This window comes from Peromyscus maniculatus, chromosome 1 (assembly GCF_049852395.1).
Source record: "Peromyscus maniculatus bairdii isolate BWxNUB_F1_BW_parent chromosome 1, HU_Pman_BW_mat_3.1, whole genome shotgun sequence".
In the NCBI taxonomy this organism is placed as follows: domain Eukaryota; kingdom Metazoa; phylum Chordata; class Mammalia; order Rodentia; family Cricetidae; genus Peromyscus; species Peromyscus maniculatus.
The window spans coordinates 84,146,677-84,163,641 of record NC_134852.1 but is presented as its reverse complement, the minus strand read 5'-3'; positions in this window follow the sequence as shown (position 1 = coordinate 84,163,641).

Here is a 16,965-nt window from a genome sequence, read left to right as displayed (position 1 = left end):
CTCATTTTTACTTATGAATGCCCGGCCTTAGTTTGGCTTGTTTCTAGCCAGTTTTTCTAACTTAAATTACCAGTTTCTCTTCTATGTTTTGCCTCTAGGCTTTTTTAATTTAATTTAATTTAATTTAATTTTTTTATTTTACAATACTATTCAGTTCTACATAATAGCCACAGATTCCCTTGTTCTCTCCCTTCTTGTCCCCCTCCCCTTCCCCCCAGCCCACCCCCCATTCCCACCTCCTCCAGATCAAGGTCTCCCCCGAGGACTGGGATCGACCTGATAGACTCAGTCCAAGCAGGTCCAGTCCCCTCCTCCCAGATTGAGCCAAGCGTTCTTGCATAAGTCCCAGGTTTCAAACAGCTAACTCATGCAATGAGCCCAGGACCTGGTACCACTGCCTAGATGCCCCAAAAAATCATCCTGAGTGAGATAACCCAGACTCAGAAAGACAAATATGGTATGTACTCACTCATAGGAGGATGCTAGATGTGGAACAAGAATGACTGGGCTGCTGCCTCTGGGCTTTTTACCTTTCTTTATTCTATATATCTTTCTTCTCTTCTTACTCCATGGCTGGTTGTGTGGCTGGGTGGCTAGCCCCTGGCATCCTCTTCTCCTCCTTTTCTTACTCCTGTTTCTCTTTTTTTCCAGAACCTAGATTTCTCTTGCTATTTAGTCTCCCTGCCTGGCAGCCCTGCCTCTTTCTCTCTCCTGCCTAGCTACTGGCTGTTCAGCTCTTTATTAGAACATCAGGTGTTTTAGCCAGGTACAGTACACAGCTTTGCAGAGTTAAACAAATGCAACATAAAAGAATGCAACACATCTTTGCATCATTAAACAAATATTCCACAGCATAAATGAATGTAACACATCTTAAACTAATATTCCACAACACATAAGCTAAAAAGCCTCAGAGGCTACATGGGCTGTTTTTAGACAAAGACATTCTTTTTTTTTTCTTTTTCTTTCTTTTTTTTTTTTGGTTTTTTTGAAGACAGTATTTTTCTGTGTAGTTTTGGTGCCTGTCCTGGATCTCACTCTGTAGACCAGGCTGGCCTCAAACTCACAGAGATCCACCTGACTCTGCCTCCTGAGTGCTGGGATTAAAGGCATGTGCCACCACCGCCCGGGAGACAAAGACATTCTTGACGGAAATGCTAAGGAGTATGCAATAGGCCACACACATTTGAAGAGTGTCTTGTTTGCTTGGACACTCATCTCCTATCTTAACCTCACTGATATAAAAGTTAAGGATCTTGTGGTCATTGGGAAGACTCAAAACTCAAATTTAGTTTTGGAGATTCAACTTAACCTGTGCTATGTGAGGGGTTTCATTTTTCCCAGAAACTATCACTTGGTTGATTAGATTATTTATGCATATATTTAAGATATGACAGTACCATTCCCTATACCCCATCTTTTTAAAATGGTTATAATAGAAAATGAAGTTTCTGCATAGATAGTTAATAACTTGGGTTAGAACACCCAAGAACAAGTTAGGTCAGAGTTGGCATTCGTAGGCCAGAGCCAGGCCACTTTCTAGTTCCAATGAGTAGGGTTTTGTTGGAACACACCCTGACAGGGTACTTTTCAGATAGTCTCTAAAGAGTTTCTATTTAGTTTTAATCACATGTATTGTGACTCACTAGAGTTTAGTCTACTGTTTAGGCTTCTTAAAAGTAATTATTGTCTTGTGTTTGTGCACCAGGAGGCAAAACCAGGCAACTGTTCTCTGAAGACTGCCTTCCCATTTTATACTTAGCATGCTGGCCGTGAAAACCAGGCAGCAGGCTGGGCTGGGCTTGTGTGTATCTGTGTGTGGGTTTTTGCATGTGTGCAGTGCCTGCAGTGGCCAGAAGAGGGCATTGATTCTCCTTGAGCTATAGTTGCAAGCCATCTAACATGGGTTCCAGGCAATGGAGTGTGTTCCTCTGCCAGAGCAGTGTGTGCTCTTAACTGATGAGATGTCTGTCCATGCTTTCAGCTTCAATTTCCTGTTGCTACTTGCACACTACAACAGTGGGATTAGGTGGTTATAACCAACGTTTCCATTCCCCAAAAGCTAGAGATGTTTACTCATTAGCTTTTTGGTAAAATTCGTTTCTTGAGCTAGCCTATAGTACACAGGCTCCGTGAGTGGTCAGGGTTTATAGAAAGCTGATGAAAGAACAGGATGCATAGGTCTAAAATGTCAGAGAGCTAGCTTGGAAATCTGATGAAGGCTGGATTAGCAAAGGACACGATTGGACAACTGATGGCATTACTGTGGCAGGTGCAAATATTCACTCCTTCTAGTCACAGCTAGAATCTGATAGCACCACACTTACAAAACTGTCCAAGTTCAGGAGATGGAAGCCAAGGGAGAGAACAGCAGCACTCTGGAGAGCCGCATGGACTCACTAGAGTTTAATCTACTGTTTAGGCTTTTAAAAAGTAATTATTGTCTTGTGTTTGTGCACCAGGAGGCAAAATCAGGCAACTGTTCTCTGAAGACTGATTGTCTTCCCATTTTACACTTAGCATGCTGGTTGTGAAAACCAGGCAGCAGGCTGGGCTGGGCTTGTGGGACATAGCTTGCCAATGTCTGGTTCAGATGAGAGACTTCTAAATGCTTTCACTTCGGTTGCTTCCCATCCGTGTTCCTTCGCTCTCCTGCTAGTTACCAAATGTTAATTTGGTCTGATCTACTGGGAGACTTGGGAGGAACCAGAAATATTGACTTCTAGCAAAGCAAAGATAAAAAAAATGTCACCAGCACCCACAGTGGAGTATCAACCTGTCTAGCCCAGGGCCAAGCACATGGTGTGTACTTATGTTATTGAAAGAAGGATATCAAGAGGTCATCCTATCTTGTGATATGATTCTTTCAGGACACCTGGACAGACAACTGTTTCCCTCAGCAACACTTCTACTTATGTATCTCAGACTCTAACAAACACTTTCAAAACCCATTTAGTAAATATGTGAAATGGGCACATTTAGTGCAGACCGTTGCATTTATTTTGATTCATTGCTGACAATGTCAGAAGTGTCCTGGCACAATTGGCTGGGTATATGGTCAGGTTTTTTTTTTTTTTTTAATTTCATCTTGCCTAAAATTTGAACTTTTTAAATTGAGAAAAAGTTTAAAATCTAAGCAAACACATTAGTTAACTTCTCCAGGCTCATCTACCCTGTTATCTTCTTAGCCTAGGTGTTTCCAAGCTCATCTGGTGATCTTAGACAATTGTCAAAGAATTTGCAAATTGGGTGAAAATCTTTCTTCCCCAATCCCAGCCATAATCTTTGGTTATTCCAGTTTCTGAGTGGACAGGTTTCACATAGTGATTCCGTTTCTTCCACCTCCTGGGTGCACCTTTGTCCAGCTAGCACCCATCGCCAGCTCCCCCTCTGTGGATAGCATTTAATGGTTCCATAGTCCCCTCATAGGTCCCTTGGGCTCCAGGCCTCTTAGGAAATCCCCAACAGAGACATTCTTTAGCCACACAAGGACTGTCGTGCCTGGATCCATCTGCTTTCTATACTGAGTCTTTCGATTTCTTCCTTTACTCCTTGTTCCGTTCATTTATTTCTTCAATTCTCTCAGCATAAGGCAATTTACTAAAATGTCTATGCTGTTGAAGCCTATGAAACTTCTATTTGTCCAGCAGGTTCGAATTGTAATTCTTCAATGAACAACTTTTGGATTTCTGGCCTGTTTTATACCACAGACAGTAGGACTTGACGGAGGAACCATTTTCTTTTCTTTCTTCCTTTTCTTTCTTTTTAAAAATTGAACTTCTTTATTGATTCTTTGGGCGTTCCAGATCACGCACCCTAATTCCACCCACCTCCCAGTTCCCCACCTCCTCCCTTACCCCAGCAGTACTCCCCTCAAAAGAAACATTTTAAAAAATCAAACCAAACCAAAACAAAGCAAGCAAGCAAGCCAACCAACCAAAACAAGAAGAACCAAACCGAAAACAGACACAACAACCACCACCCCACCTCTTTGCTTCTCTTCCTCTCCTGCCTCTTGACCACCTCCTCAGTCCTTCCGCTGGCATAGGGAGCCTCGGTGTGTCGCATAGTATGTTCTTTTGTCCAATCGGCACCACTAACCAGTGTTCATTGCAATGAGACCTTGGTGTGGCTCAAGGCCCCTGGCACCTGGCGCACCATCATCACGGGACCCTCACCGGAACTCCCCTGGGTCATCCCACAGTCATGGAGATCCCTACAGATACTGTTCCACAGAAGCAGTCCCTTCGGGAGCTCCAGCAGGTCCTAGGTGGGGTAGATGTTAGGGTGGGCCAACCCAAGGCCCGGCTGTGGGCCTGGGTGGTAGCTGAGCTGGTCAGTCCAGACCACAGGTGTCACCTGCCTTAGGCAAGAGGTAGAGTCAGCTCCCCTATGTCCATGCCCTCAGGACTGATTCACCCTCACCTGTGGTGAGTGGGTGGGGTCATCCTACCCAAGTGCAGGGGCCAGCTCTCCCCTGAGGGTTGGGGCTAGCTATCTTGCTGCAATGTTCAGCCAGAAGCAAGGCCAGCTTTCCCTGAGCCAGGGAAGGGCGGTGCTAGCCGGCTCAGCATGGCCCTCTGATTTCATTTCACCATGGTTCCTATGGGCCCCTGAGGTGACACGGGCCAAGACATTAACACAGACCCAGACATGGCCCCCAGCTGCAGCTTGGGCGCAGATAACATCCTGGCTCCTGGTGGAAGCAATGGCCAATCAGGTAGGGATCGTTCTGGCGATAGGAAGACGCCACCAAGGCCTCAGGTTGCTGCACCAACCCTGGGCTTCTATGTGACATTTGGTGGCAATATAGGACTTGGACTTCAGCACAGATCCCAGCCACGGTGGGATCACAAACCCACTGTGGTTTGTGATGGTCCTCAGCAGCAGCCAGTTCTGGATGTCACCATTGCCCCAGTTAGTGGTACAGGCCACTCAGTGAGTAGTCAGACCCAGGGTCTCATGAGTGCTAGGTAAGCACTCTACCACTGAATAAAGTTCCAGTCCAAAAGAAACAAGTTTTGAAGATTTTTCATATGAAAAAAATGAATTTTGAAAACTTACTTACTTTGATCACTTTTCTCAAGGGTATCTACTATAACCTAGACATTTCAAGATCGGTCTAGATAAAACTAGTAATATTGAATTTTCTACATATTTTCTCAGGTAGAAAATAATTGCAATTATTCCCCCAGAAATAGGCATTTAAATTTAATTTACCTTTTGTTTTGGAGAATCTGAATTAAATGATGGAAGCAGTACTGGAAAATAAATATAATGGGAATCTGTTCTTGTGTACCATGGTCCTATTTTGTTCTCAAAATAAGAGCAGTATGCCATTTGGCATACTTACAAGGGACTAAAATGAATATTTTTTGAGAAATAAAATAAGATCTTAAAGCCTAAGATGGTAAACAAATAAACAAAAAAAATTAGGAATATATGGAGATGGAACAGAGTGGGGATAGAGCTGTTGAAATTATTGATGTTGGCATCCATGCTGCTTGTATGAATAACTATTTTTTTTCATGTGTATGTGTGTTCATGTGAGTGTGTGTATGTGTAATATATGTGTGTATGTGCATGTGAGTGTGTGTGTATATGCGTGTATGTGCATGTGTGTATATGTGTGAGTGTGAGTGTGTGTGTATGTATATGTGTGTATGTGCATGTGAGTGTGTATGCGTGTGTGTATGTGAGTGTGTGTGTATGTGAGTGTGTGTATGTGTGCATGTGTGTGTGTATGTGCATGTGTGTGTATGTGCGTATGTGCATGTGTGTGTGAGTGTGTGTGTGTGTGTGTGTGTGTGTGTGTGTGTGTGTTTGCATGACTGTCTTGATTATTTCTGAGATGGGCTCTCTCAGTGAACTTGAAGCTCACAGATCAACAAGCCTGGCTGGTCAGTGAGATCCTGGGATCTTCCTTCTCTGCTTCCCCAGCACCAGGATTCCAGAGCACACTGCCACACCTGCCTTTAAAAACCGTAGTTGCTGGGATCCGAACTCAGGTTCTCAGGCTTATGCACCAGTCACTCTATTGACTAAGTCATGTTCCCAGCCCCTAGCAGTTTTAGTTTGGAAAAATAACCACTTTTTAATAGGTTTTGCTGTTAATAAAAAGAATAATTACGTTTTTGTTAAGTCAAGTAATAGTTGTGTCAAAAAATAGAAAAATGCTTTTCTTCTAAGTAATGACTTTTCCTTTGAATCAACTACAATTGGAGAAACTTACTTAAAAAGAATGCTTTGATTCATGTTCACCAACCCCCATGTCCTATTTCAGTAAACCTCTTAATTTAAAGAAAAATTTAATTTGAGTACTTTAATGGGGAAAATGTTTATTTTTATCTTTAAAATATTTTGTGACAGAAAATTTTGAGATTAACTTTAATATTCTTAATAAAAGATTGGATAATTCAATTCAAATATCCTTTTGAGGCAGGTTGAAAAGTACATAGTATTCTTTAAAAAAAAAAAAAACCTGATTAAATTAGTTGCCATGATAGAGCCAAGATCTGGAGGGTGACTGAGGTCCAAGGGGCTAAGTTCTGTGTGTAGGATCCTTCTCAGGGACATACTTACAAGTCTTTTTGGCAATTTTTGTCATCTCTCTTGGGGAAAGCATGCGGTTTAGAAGGATTCAATATGGTCACCCCAACTGCCAATCTGTCTAGAAAGCTACCTTGTCCCATAGAAGCTTTCTCAAGGTGACTGCTCAGCTCAGATGTATCCCAGCTTTCCCCAGGCATGTGCTGCAGAAGGGGAAGCAGGAGGAGCAGATGTTTAAGGTCGTCATCCCTATGTAGAGACGATGAGGTAGCTGTAGCAGTTTGAATCTAATTACCCCCCATAAGCTCATAGGGAGGGGCACTATTAGGATGTGTGGCTTTGTTAGAGTGGGAATGGCCTTGTTGGAGGAAGTGTGTCACTGTGGGGGTGAGCTTTGAGATTTCCTATGCTCAGGATACTGCCCAGTGTCTCAGTCTATTTCCTGTTGCCTGCAAGATGTAGAACTCTCAGCTCCTTCTCCAGCACCACCTCTGCCTGCAAGCCACTGTGCTCTCTGCCATGATGATAATGGACTGAACCTCCACACTGTAAGCCACCACCTCAATGAAATGTTTTACTTTATAATAGTTGCCATGGTCATGGTGTCTCTTCACAGCAACAGAAGTGCTAACTAAGACAGTAGTCCTCAGATACCCAAAATTCCTTTTCAAAAGAAAGTAGGTTATAAATTTGGGAAGTGTGCAGGCAGATTTTAGAGGCCTTAATTGTGTTTTCTTTCTTTCCTTCTTTCTTTCTTTCTTTCTTTCTTTCTTTCTTTCTTTCTTTCTTTCTTTCTTTCTTTCTTTCTTTCTTTCTCTCTCTCTCTCTCTCTCTCTCTCTCTCTCTCTCTCTCTCCCTCCCTCCCTCCCTCCCTCCCTCCCCCCCTTCCTTCCTTGTCTTTTTTGTATTTTTTCAAGACAGAGTTTTTCTGTGTAGTTTTGGTGTCTGTCCTGGATCTCTCTGTGTAGACCAGGCTGGCCTTGAACTCACAGAGATCCTTCTGGCTCAGCCTCCTGAGTGCTGGGATTAAAGGCGTGTGCCACCACCGCCCGGCTAACCATTGTTTTCTGAGAAGCCTGATGGCTTTTACAATTGACATTTCATCTACCTAGCAGTATTGTCTTGCAGACATCTGCTATGTAGCATCGAGTAACAAATGCAAAGGTATTATTCACACTAATAAGATCAAATCAGTACTTTTATCCATAAGGACCTAATCCCCACAGAATAGAGACTAGTTGCTTAGAGTCACATGTTAGAACTAGATCTTTCAAACTTTCCCACCAATCTCTGCTTTGCCAAGTCATGGTCAGTTCTGGTCCAGCAATTTCAAATAGAGAAAACCAAGAAGAGAGAAAAACAACCACTTTGCAGCCCACTTCGCTAAAATTTTCCAGGTGAGTTTTATAAATTTAATTGGATTGGCAAGGACAAGATTTGTCTTACCAAGAAAACACTTTCATTAAATTGTAATGCATGACCCCAAGCAGGAGACAGCATGTGACAGATTATAGAAATAACAAGGCTCTGAGTGGCTGCCCACGTGCACCTGCAGCCACTCCACCTGGGGCTGTGATTTCATTACCCTCATAAACCAAGGCAAGGTCAGGCTTAGTCAGACTTCCCCCGAGAAGCCCCCAGGGAGACCCCAGGTGCAGAAGAGACTGATGTAGATGCAAGGAGAGACTGTGAGAAAGTCTCTTTCCTGTCCCAAAGCAGGTCTTGCTGGAGCAGGGAAGGAAGGATGCTGTGAGTGAAGTAGGAGGAGCAGCTTCACCCAGCAGGGGGCCAAGCTAGAGGATGTGGTTTCGATTTGTCTTCAGCCCATGCTAAGACTGGAATCAGGCTAAGTTTTCATCAACTGCACACAAAACCAACCTTGCAAATTTGTTCATGTGCAGCTGTTTCTCTAAGGTGGTGGTGGGGAATGGAAAAAATAAACCCGGTTCTTTATTTGCTGGTAAATGAGCTGTCTTCCGTGAGCTGGTGCCCATTAGATGAGAATGAAGCCGAAGTTCCTGAGCCTTGGGAATAGCTGTGAGGAGCCAGTTGACCTGGCCATATTTCAGGCCTCCCAATTAGACCTGCTTTTTTAGGTGATTCCTGCAGTTTCACATTTTCCTTCCCATAGCTGACCATGCCAAATCATCCCTGATGGTAGAGTGTCTCTTCTCAACATAGTCTGGCAAACTGCCTCAGGCTAGATTTGAAGCAGAGGTGTCATGGGACAGTCAATGCTATGCTATCAAGATGCACTCTATATGAAAGGATTTGGGGGACTTTAAGGGACAAAGTGGTGAGGGAACTATGGTTTCGTTAATGGTAAAGTGTTCTGTGGCTTTTGGAAAAGCTTGAGGTTTACTTAATGGCCTGAAGTTGCAGGAATCCCTCAGTGATCAACCGAGGCACTTCTTGAATGAGATCGGCTGGGCATGTCGCTCAGTGGTAGAGTACTGGCCTGGTATGCACAAGGCCCGGACCCAACTCTCAATACTGCAAAAAGAAAAAAAAGTCTGGATACTTAGCAACTGAAAAACAGAATCCAGATTTTGAATAGTGCCATTATCATTTAATAGCCTAGCGGCGTTCATATAATGGCACCTAAAGTCTGGCACCTTTTTAGTACCTCTAGTTATCTCCCAGCATGGGTGAATCACGAAGATGAGGCTAGAATGTGTCTTCAACAACAGCTTGATCAGGCCACACTGAACTGGAATGGGATTCCCCAGGATTCTGGAGATGAAAGAGAGCTGGGTCAGGTAGAGGAGCTGTCAGAGATGACAGGACAGGAGAGCTCAGAGGGTTGGTAGCACCCGCAGGTAAAGAACATCAAAGTTTTTTTCCCCCCAGAAACAAACTGCTATCACAGGAAGATACAGGAAAATCTAAAACTATGGAGCTGAAAGCTGAAACAATGAAGTCAGGAGATGTAGACCTGGAGGAACATGGTATGTTTTACCCTGTTGGGGCACCAATATTGGATGTTTATCTATTCCATTCTATTTTATTTGAATTTTGTTTTGATTGGATCCATAGTATACAAATACCCCCACTCTGAGTGCTTTATTGTACACTCTAATCTGTGTTTTTATTTTTGTAGAATTACCCAGTCTAATGATTCCAGAGGATACCTTGAGACTTGTGTATTGATGATTTGACAGAATCCAAAGCCTATTTTATAAATCTTCAATGTCCCAGTTGATCTGTGTCCATCAAAGCAACCCAGATTCTTACCAGGATGGAAGGATCCTAAGGAAGGGCCAGGTCCCTTTTGGGTCCATAGCTCCCTAGCATTTAACCTTTTTCCTAAACTCTAATGATGATGGTGGTTTCTGTGCTTAGTGGGGAACTGTTTTCGTTCTTAGAAATAAGTCAATGGTCACTGAATATCCAGTAAGCAAATGTTAGACCCTACGTATTAAGCGACTGCCACCGCACTCAAGCAAAAGAGTAAGGAGGGAACTGGGCAACTTGGTGGCTAACTCTGCTCCTCCCATTTATTCTCTCTCTCTCTTGGCTAGAGGGGAGGAGTCTGAGAGGAAGAGTTTCATTGATCTGAAGAAGCATTGGAAAAATAAAAACAATCTCTCTAAAGGCTTTTGTCACTTAACCAATGTGTGGTTCTGTGACATGGAAAAGGACAGTATAATGGCAGTTGGGAAGTTGCCACAGATTTAGTAACAGCTGTCTGTTATATTCCTGAGGCCACAGCGAAGTACACCATTGTAGGTATGTGGGAGCATTCCTGGGGAAAGCTGGGGCACACCCCAACAGTCACTTTGAGAAAGCTTCTGTGGGACAGGGTGGAGTTCTAGACTGAACGGCAGCTGGGGTGAGCTCAGTTGGGTTATGGGGCCCTTGCCTTTTGGATCTGGACCATTTGAGAGACTGTTGAAAGATGGATGGAGAAATCTGAACCCTTGGGTGGTAGGAGCAACTTTAGCATTCGAATCTTGAGAGAAATAGTAGCACATTGTAGGAAGAATAGGATGTGCTGGTAGTCTCATCATTCACAAAGATGAAAACTGTAAGTAATGAATTAGCTTAAAGACACAGTTGAGTACCTGCGTGGTATATACCTCTCCCTCCCTCTCGCCTTTCCTTTCCCCTCTCCCTCCCCCCTTTGTCTCTCTCTGTGGGAGAGGGGTAATATGCTTTGGCTTAAGTGTCCCATCGTTGCCAAGAGATGCAGAGCCTGGCAGCCTTCCACTCCAGCTCTGCCTGGACACCTTAACGACAGCCCAGAAGTCTTTCGGGAATCCAGGGAAGCCACATAATTCAGAACATAGCCCGAGGTGAGGTGTCAGACTGTGGGACTCCTCCTCTGGATTCCACAATTATAAGCCCCATTTGTGTTTTTGGTGAATTATCAACTTCGTAGTGCTCAGCTTCATTCTTTGTAAAATGGGGATAATAGTAAAACTCACCCAGAGGATTATTGTGAGGATTAAGTGAATCAATGTATGTGAAGTTCTTAGAAAATTGTCAAGTGGGATAACTTCACAGTAGTTGTTAGCAGTGACTGTGATTTAAGAATCCGATGAGAGCTACGGACTGTCAGCCCACACAACCACAAACATCCATATCTGCAGGATTTTGCACTTAATGTAACCATGCAGTACCCATAAGAATACTGGTGATAGATGTGACAGGATGTAGAGAAGCAGGGGCGGGTGGTGGTGGTGGTGGTGAAAAGCAACTATAGAGCGGATTTTGATCGTGTGGCACTCTATCTAGGGACAATGACTTTACAGGAGAAAAACAAAAGTCTCCTCCTTTTTTGCCAAATATATCACCAAACACAAAAGGAGTTTTATGCCAGTGACCAGTGCTCCAGTATTTGACAAGAGGCCATGCTGGAATTTCATGTTCATTTTTTGGAGACTACTTTAGAGTTTCCTTCAAAAGGACTGGTGTCATTTTCCTTGTAACAATATTATATTATACTTGTACTCGTACTTAGTGCCTCTTTAGAGTTTTCGTGGCATCTGCTTCTAATGCTGATCTTTTGTTGCTAATGGTGTGGCTAATTTAGGAGTGAGAAAGATGTTCACATCATATGGTTGCTACACGAACCAGGGTGTTCACTTAATTTCATTGTTTTTTTTTAAAGAGATATTTGTGACACACACACACACACACACACACACACACACACACACACAATTAAAGCACAAAGAAATCAAGCATGAATTCTCATTTTAATTATAAGGCAAATGACTCTGAAGTGCTTGGAGACCTGGTTGCTTTTTTCTGACCCCAAGGAGACATAATCTGGTTATTGCAACAAAATTAAGGATAGCTGAATTCTATGCTGGCTCTGGGAATAAAATAGGCTTAAGAGCTACTTTTAGGCAGCCCAAGATCTGATTGTGAACCATGCAGGAAGGCACGTGCCTTCACTGTGTGCTAAAATTTCCAGAAAGAGGTATTTGTGGCAGAAGGTACAACTACATCCAACGAAATGGATACTAAGGGAGTCAGCCTCTGTTGTGCAAAAACACCCGTGAGGGCCAACTTCAAGGAGGATTTATTTTGGCTTATGACTCCAGAGATTTTGTTCCAAGCTTGTCTGGATTCCTAGCATTGGCTCCAGGCAGAGCAAACGGGACGGCCAGCAAGCATGTGGTACTCTGGGGGCTTCCTAAGACTTTCTGCTCATGACCCCCCTTCAAAAATTATCATTATTTTACATGCCAACAGCAGTTTCCCCTCCGTCCTCTCCTCCCAGTCCCAGTCCCTTCCCCCACCTCCCCCTTCTGACCCTTCAATCTATTCCTCTTCCATTTCAATTCAGAAAAGGGCAGGTCTCCCACAAGTGTCAACTAAATACAGCATGTCAAATTGCAGTAAGACTAGGCATCTCCCCATGTATTAAGGCTGGACAAAGCAACCCAGTATGAGGAATAGGGTCCTCAAAGCTGGCAAAGCCCACTGTTGCGAGTTCCATAACGAGACAAAGCTACACAATTGTGACATACATGCAGAGGGTCTAGGTCAGTCCCATGCAGGCTCCCTGGTCATTGGTTCAGTTTCTGTGAGCCCCTGTGAGCCCAGGTTAGTTGATTCTGTGAGTTTTCTTGTGGTTTCCTTGACCTCCCTGGTTCCTACAATCCTTCCTCCCCCTCTTCTGCAGGATACCCAGAGCTCCACCTAATGTTTGGCGGTGGATCTCTGCATCTGTTTCCATCAGTTTCTAGGTGAGGCCCCTCTGATAACACTTGGCTAGGCACCAATCTATGAGTATAGCAGAATATCATTAGACATCACTATGCTGATTTTTTTTCTTGCCAGTTGTTTCTTTCCTAGGTCTCTGGGCTATACAACCTCTGGGTCCTGGCACACCAGGCAGTGTCAGGGGTGGGTTCCCTCTTGGGGCATGGGTCTCAGGCTGGACAGTTATTGGTTGGCCACTCCCACAATTTCTGTGGCACATTTACCCCAGCACATCTTGCAGGCAGGACTAATAAATTGTAGGTTGAAAGTCATGTGGCTGGGTTGGTGTCCCAATTCCTTCACTGAAGGATTGGCTGATTATAAGAGATGGCCAGTTCAGGCTACATATCTCCTATTGCTCAGAGTCTTAGCTGTCGTCATCCTTGTAGATTCCTGTGAGTTTCCCATACACAAGGTTTCTACCTCATCCCCAAATGCCCCCCTTTTCAGTACTCTCCCTTTCCATCCCCCGAACCTGATTCTTTCTGTTCTCACCCCCACCCTCCTCCAGTCCACCCATAAAATCTATTGTATTTTCCCTTCCCAGGAAGATCCAATTGTCCCCTCTTGAGTCTTCCTTGTTACATAGCTTGTCTGAGTCTGTAGATTGTAGCATGGTTAGCCTTTAGTTTACATCTAATATTCATTCATAAGTGAATACATATCATGTTTGTCTTTCTGGATCTGGGTTACCTCACTCAGGATAATTTTTTTTAGTTCCATGCATTTGCCTGAAAATTTCATGATGTCATTGTTTTTAAGAGCTGAGAAATACTCCATTGTGTAAATGTACCACATTTTCTTTGTCTATTCTTTTGTTCAGGAACATCTAGGTTGTTTCCAGGTTCTGATTCCAGATTTCCAGTTTACTTATTTCCAAATATAGCTGATATGAACATAGTTAAGCAAGTGTCCTTGTGGTATCCATTTGGGTATATGTCCAAGAGTGGTGTAGCTGGGTGTTGAGATAGATTGATTCTCCATTTTATGAGAAATAACCATATTGCTTTCCAAAGTGGCTTTACAAGTTTGTACTCCCACCAGCAATGGAACAGTGTTGCCCTTGCTCCACATCCTTGCCAGCATGAGCTGTCACTTGTGGTTTTGATTTTAGTCATTCTGATGTAAGATGGAATCTCAGAGTCATTTTGATTTGCTTTTCCCTGATGGCTAAGGTGAACATTTCTATAGGTGTTTCTTGGCTATTTGAGATTCCTGTGTTGAGAATTCTCTTTAGATCTGTATCCCATTTTTAAATTGGATTATTTATTTTTAGTGTCTAGTTTCTTGAGTTCTTTATATATTTTGGAGATCAGCCCTCTGTCAGATGTGGGGTTGGTGAAGATCTTTTCCCATTCTGTAGGCTGCAGTTTTGTCCTATTGACAGTGTCCTTTGCCTTACAGAAGCTTTTCATTTTTCACGATGTCCCATTTATTAATTGTCATGACCCCCTTTTACCTATAAACATTTATATGACCCAAGAATACACATAAAAAGAGGTGTATGAATAAATGTGTACTGATAATAGATCACAAAAAAAATTTATTTACGGTATAAATATTATTTTATCTTTTATCAAAGTTGGAAATAGTTTTGCACACTAAAGAGATGGATGTACTTGTTTATTTTTACCTAAAGAGTTTAAATCTTGGCTGAATATTTGATACTGCATAATGTAAAGCATCTTTTCAAATGTTTTCATAGTTGAGCAAAATTGTGTGTGTGTTTGTTTTTGTTTATTTATTTATCTTTTGAGTAAAACCAAAACTTAGTCAAAGCCACAGTTATCCTAGGGTCCCCCCTGCCATATATCCTCCCTGGTTCTGTGGGTTGCAGTCTGATTGTTCTTTGCTTTACATCTAGAATCCACTTATGAGTGAGTACATACCATGTTTGTCCTTCTGGGTTTGGGTTACCTCACTCAGGATGATATTTTCTAGTTCCATCCATTTGCCTACAAATTTCATGCTGTCATTGTTTTTCTCTGCTGATTAGTACTCCATTGTGTATATGTACCACATTTTCTTAATCCTTTTCAGTTGACGGGCATCTAGGTTGTTTCCAGGTTCTGGCTATTACAAACAGTGCTGCTATGAACATAGTTGAGCATGTTTCTTTGTGGTATGATTGAGCATTCCTTGGGTATAATAGCCCAATAGTGGTATGACTGGGTCTTGAGGTAGATCGATTCCCAATTTTCTGAGAAACCGCCATATTGATTTCCACAGTGGTTGTATAAGTTTGCATTCCCACCAACAGTGGAGGAGTGTTCCCTTTGCTCCGAATCCTCTCCAACATAGACTGTCATTAGTGTTTTTGATCATTGGCATTCTGACAGGTATAAGGTGGTATCTCAGAGTCATTTTGATTTGCATTTCTCTGATGATTAAGGATGTTGAGTTTGTATACTATGTCCACAGATGCCAAAATAGGGAGTCATATCCCCTGAAACTGGAATTACAGGTAGCTGTATGCTGCCCAAGGTAGTTTCTGGGAATTGAACTCAGGTCCTCTAGAAGAGCAAAGGTGCTTGTTCTTAGTCTTTGGACCACCTCTCCAGGCTATGATTATATAATGTTTAATGATGAGAATGATGCTTTGAATAAGTAGACATTAAAAAAGGGCAGAAGTATGTTGAAATAATCATGTCCCAATCAGAAGCCAAAATTCACTGAATGATGGGATGGAGAGATGGCTCAATGATTGACAGCACTTACTGCTGTTGCCAAATACCCACAACAAAATGCTCCCATCAGCTGTAACTCCAGTTCTAGGGATCCAGTGCCTGGCTCTAGTCCCCAAGGGATCCTGCACACAGGTGATACACATAAATTTATTCAGACCCACAAACAAATAAACATTTGAAATTATAAAAACTATTCATTGAGTTAATTAAAAAATGAAACCCAATTCTAACTTAATCCAAATGAACGAATCCTAATTTGCTAGTTATCTGCTAAAGGAAGTTGCTATTTCCTACTTTCTTCTCTTTCCGAGTCAGCCATCAGATCAGGTCTTATGTCATTACATTTGGAGTGCAATTTTTGTGCAGGGTGAGAGATGAGGTTGAGTTTCCTTCTTCCCCCATAGCCATTCAGTTTGACCAGCTCCTTTGTTGAAGACGCCATTATTTCTCAAATGTGTATTGTTGTCTTCTTTATAAAAACCAGATGGCTTCACGAGTGTGGGTTATATGTGGGTCTCTTTTCTTTTTTTTTAATTTTATAATTTAACTTAATTTTACATATCAGCCACTGATTCCCTTGTTCTTCCCCCTCTGCCCTAGCCCACCCCCCATTCCCATCTCCTCCAGGGCAAAGACTCCCCTGGGGATTGAGTTCAACCTGGTAGATTCAGTCCAGGCAGGTCCAGTCCCCTCCTCCCAGGCTGATTCCATTGGTTGATGAGTCTTTTTTTTTTTTTTTCTAATGACAGTACCATGCTGTTTTTATTACTATAGCTCTGTGTTATATGTTGAAATCAAGGATGGTGATAGGGTAGTATTTTTATGGTTCTGGGTCTTTTGTGTTTCTGTATGAAATTTAAGACTTTTTTCTTCAAATTTGAGGAATGATGTCAGAATGCTGATGAGGTTGCATTGAATCTGTAGACTGCTTTTGGTAGTTCTGGAACGCGGACCAAGAATGGAATCTGATGAGGGGAATTCTGAGTGTTTGTGAGTCAACAAGACAAAAGTCTTGTAACCTCAGTTTCATCAAAATCACGACATTGTCCTTGGAATGTGATATCATGTTCCTCCCAGGTATATTGGATAGGGATGAATTTGCTTCAGATTATTTATTGCAGCTGGCTATTGTTATTTGTTTATATGCCTCTATGGAAAAACATGTTTTTGCCATGTGTGGTTTATACTTGTGAATATATACAGCTTGAACTTACGAGAACTTTACTGAGGTGATCTTTCTTATCTCTCAGGGTATAAATTGTCTGATGCTCTGAACAAAAGTGGCTATTGCATGAGACTTCAGTCCACCTCATTTTGGGGCTCCGCTTTCCCAGCGCGGTAAACAGGTAGAATAGCCATTTCCATACCATTCCAATACTATTAATTTATAGCCATTTCATACTATTAGTCCCATTAGTCTGTGAGCATGGGGGCTCTTTCCCTAGTACTGGGTCTTCTTCAGATTTTTTCTTCAGTGTCTTGAAGTTTCCTTGTACAGATCATTCACTTTCTT